Source organism: Hordeum vulgare, chromosome 1H, assembly GCF_904849725.1.
Source record: "Hordeum vulgare subsp. vulgare chromosome 1H, MorexV3_pseudomolecules_assembly, whole genome shotgun sequence".
NCBI classification, from domain to species: Eukaryota; Viridiplantae; Streptophyta; class Magnoliopsida; order Poales; family Poaceae; genus Hordeum; species Hordeum vulgare.
The window spans coordinates 219,580,986-219,585,665 of NC_058518.1; positions in this window are offsets into that span (position 1 = coordinate 219,580,986).

Here is a 4,680-nt window from a genome sequence, read left to right on the forward strand (position 1 = left end):
ACATAGGAAGAAGCCTTCACGGTTTTCAAAGATAAGTTAACAGATGCTCCTTTATTACAACATCATGATTTTAATAAGACTTTCGAGCTTGAATGTGATGCTAGTGGAATTGGATTAGGAGGTGTGTTATTACAAGATGGTAAACCTGTTGCATACTTTTCTGAAAAATTGAGTGGGCCTAGTCTGAATTATACTACTTATGATAAGGAATTATATGCTCTTGTTTGGATTCAGAAACATGGCAACATGATTTATGGACCAAAGAATTTGTCATACATTCTCATCATGAATCTTTGAAACATTTTAGAAGTCAACCAAAACTGAAGCGTAGACATGCTAACTGGTTTGAATTCACTGAGACTTTCCCATACGTCATTAAACACAAGAAGGGTAAAGAAAATGTTGTTGCTAATGCATTGTCTCATCATTATATTATGCTTTCGCAACTTGACTTTAAAATATTTGGTCTGGAGACCATCAAAGATCAATATGTGCATGATGCTGATTTTAAAGATGTGTTGGAGAATTGTAAAGGAGGGAGAACATGGAACAAGTTCATCATTAATGATGGCTTTTTGTTTCGTGCTAACAAGCTATGCATTCCAGCTGGCTCCGTTCTTCTTTTGTTGTTACAGGAGGCACATGCAGGAGGATTTATGGTATACTTTGGCATAAAGAAGATGGAGGATGCACTTGCTACACATTTCTTTTGGCCAAAGATGCGACGGGATATTGAGCATTTTGGTGCTCGTTGCACGACATGTCAAAAAGCTAAGTCATGACTCAATCCTCATGGTTTATATATGCCTTTGCCTGTACCTAGTGTTCCTTGCGAGGATATACCAATGGACCTTGTTTTAGGTTTACCTCGAAGAAAGAAGGGGAGGGATAGCATATTTGTTGTCGTGGAGAGATTTGCAAAAATGGCACACTTCACACCATGTCATAAAAGTGATGCTGCTGCTAATGTGGTCGATTTGTTCTTTCGTGATATTATTCGCTTGCATGGTGTGCCAGATACGATTGTCTCAGATCGTGATGCTAAATTTCCAAGCCACTTTTGGAGATGTTTACGGGCTAAGTTGGGGACAAAATTGATCCTTAGTACTACATGTCACCCCCAAACTGATGGACAAACTGAAGTAGTCAATAGATCATTGCCTCCTATGCTTAGGGCTTTTGAAGAAAAACCTGATGTGGGAAGAATGCTTGCCTCATATTGAATTTGCTTATAATCGTTCGCTGCATTCTACTACTAAGATGTGCCGTTTTGAAGTTGTGTATGGTTTCTTACCTCTTGCACCTATTGATTTGTTACCTCTTCCATCTTCGGAGAAGGTTAATTTTGATGCTAAAGAACATGCTGATTTGATATTAAAGATGCATGAGTTAACTATGGAAACCATTCAGTGTATGAATGCTAAATATAAACTTGTTGGAGATAAGGGTAGAAAACATGTTGTCATTGCACCGGGAGATCTTGCTTGGTTGCATTTGCGTAAGGATAGGTTTCCTAATTTGTGCACGTCGAAGCTAATGCCACGTGCTGATGGTCCTTTGAAGGTGTTAGAGAAAATAAATGATAATGCATATAGACTTGAGTTGCCTGAAGATTTTGGGGTTAGTCCCACTTTTAACATTGCAGATTTGAAGCCATATTTGGGTTAGGAAGATGAGCTTCCGTCGAGGATGGCTTCAGTTCAAGAAGGGAGGATAATGAGGACATGAACGCCATTGTTACACCCACAACCCCAGCTGCTATATATACTGGACCAGTTGCTAGAGCTTGCGCACGCCTATTGAATTATGAGGTACTTTTGTTTCTTGGAAATCCTTCTAATGTTCATGAAGATATGATGTTTCCTAAGTTATAAACTTTTGTTGTACCTATGAATGAAGGACCTAGCATGGACAAGAAGGATATCCGTTGGAGCGGGATCAAGCATGGAGAAGAAGGTGCACACACGTGAAAGAACAATGGAGCTTCCACTAGTGATTCTCGCACTTTGAAGCCACAATAAGGAGAGCATGAAGGCTTGGACGAAATACATGGGCCTAGCCCAAAAATAAGGTGACACAACACCTATGGACGAAATTTATGAAGTGGCATCTTGTATATTTCATCCAAGCCTTCATGCTCTCCTTATGGTGTCTTCAAAGTGCTAAAATCACAAGAAACCATGTTGTTCTTTCCTACGTTCACACCTTCTTCTTCATGCTTGATCCCTCTACAATGGACATCCTTCTTGCCCTTCCTAGGTCCTTCGTTCATAAGTAAAACAAAAATATCTAATTTAGGCAGCATCATATGTACATGAACATTAGAAGGATTTCCAAGAAATTAAAGTACCTCGTAATTCAATTGGCATGCACGAGCTCTAGTAACTAGTCCATTATGTATAGCAGCATGGGTTGTGGGTGTAACAATGGTATTGATGTCCTCATCATCCCCCCTTCTTGAATGAAGTCGTCCTCGATGGAAGCTTCTCTTCCTCACCCAAATAAGGCTTCAAATTTGCAATGTTAAAGTGGGACTAACCCCAAACTCTACACACAACTCCAATTTATATGCACTATCATTTATTTTCTCAAACACCTAAAAGAACCATTAACACATGGCATTAGCTTTGAGTAAAGAAAATCAGCAAATCTATCCTTATGCAAATGCAAACAGATAAGATGTCGAGGTGCAAAGACAACATGTTTTCTACCCTTATCTCTAGCAACTTTTTATTTAGCATTCATACGCTCAATGTTTTCCTTAATTATCACATGCATTTTTAATATTAATTTAGTACACTGTTTAGCATCAAAATTGACCTTCGAAGATGGAAGAGGCAACAAGTCAATAGGTGCACGAGGTATGAAACCATGCGCAATTTCAAAAGGGCACATCTTAGTAGTAGAATGCAATGAATGATTATAAGCAAATTCAATATGAGGCAAGCATTCTTCCCACATTTTCAAGTTATTCTTCAAAATAGCCCTAAGCATAGTAAATAATGATATAGTGACTACTTCAATTTGTCCATCAGTTTGGGGGTGACATGTAGTACTAAAAGCACTTTAGTCCCCAACTTTGCCCGTAAACACCTCCAAAAGTTGCTAAGAAATTTAGCATCATGATGACTAGTACAAAACTTTATTCTTGTACACTATGTTGGGCCTCCAAGCGTAGAGTTTTGTAGAACCATAACAATTTTCCCTCAAGTGGATGACCTAAGGTTTATCAATCCATGGGAATTGTAATATGAAGATGGTCTCTCTCAAACTACCCTGCAACCAAATATAAAAAATCTAATGTGTTCCCAACACACCCTATATACAATGGCAAATTGTATAGGTTAACTAGTTCGACGAAGCGATGATAATACAAGTGCAATATGTATGATAGATATAGGTTTTTGTAATCTAAAAATATACAAACAACAAGGTAGCAAGTGTAAACAACAAGCAAAACGTTCTATAAATGCTTGGTAATAAGGCCTAGGGTTCATACTTTCACTAGTGCAATGTCTCAACAATGCTAACACAGTAGAATCATATGATCATCCCTCAACATGCAACAAAGAATCACTCAAAAGTTCCTATCTAGCGGAGAACAATAAGATGAAGTTGGTGTAGGTAGTAGAACCACCTCAAAGTTATTCTTTCTGATCAATCGTTTGAGCTATTCCTATAAGTGTCACAAACAATCCTAGAGTTCGTACTAGAATAATACCCACGATACATATCAATCAACCCTAATGTCACCTATTTACTCCAGTGTCACCTCAAGTATCCGCGGAGAAATTATGTGACATGCATCAAATAATTTTAGATCTATCATATTGAATCCAACACAAACAACTTCAAGGAGCACCCCAAGATTTCTATCGGAGAACATATTATGAAAACATGCAATCAACCCCTATGCATAGATCCCCAAGGTCACTGGAATCCGCAAGTTGATGTCATACCATATATCAAGTGAATCGCTTGAATATCCCACTGTTACTACGGGTATCCGCATGCAAGACATACCTCAAGTGTTCTCAAACCAAAATATTCAATCCAACATAACGAGATCTCGAAGGCCAAGATTCAATTCATCACAACAAGGGAGCAAGGGAATAACGTGATATGATCCAACTAGATTAACAAGGCCCATGATACATCAAGATCGTGCCATATCAAGAATACGAGAGAGAGAGAGATTGAACACATAACTACTCGTACATACCCTCAGCCCCGAGGTTGAACTACTCCCACCTGGTCATGGCCTCCGCCGGGATGATGAATATGGCCACCGGAGATGATTTCCCCTCTCTAGCAAGGTACTCGAAAGGCTCTAGATGGGGTTTTTCGTCAATACAGAGAGTTGTGGCAGCGGAGCGGAAGTTCTCTCTTCATTTTCTGGGGTTTGTGATATATATAGGATTTTTCAGCATTGGAATCACGCCGAAAGAAGCCATGTGGGCCGCACAAGACATTAGGGTGGGGCATCAGGGGGTGGGGGGTGGAGTGGGTGGGCCCTATTGTCTTGTGGCCCATAGGTGGCTTCGCTCTGGTGGTTCTTCGCTCCAATATTGCTTATTTCCTCTAGAAAAAAGTATAAAAAATTTTTGGGTAATTCCTTGAAATTTCATTTTCTGTACAAAAACAACACCATGGTAATTTACTGAAACCAGTGTCAGTCCG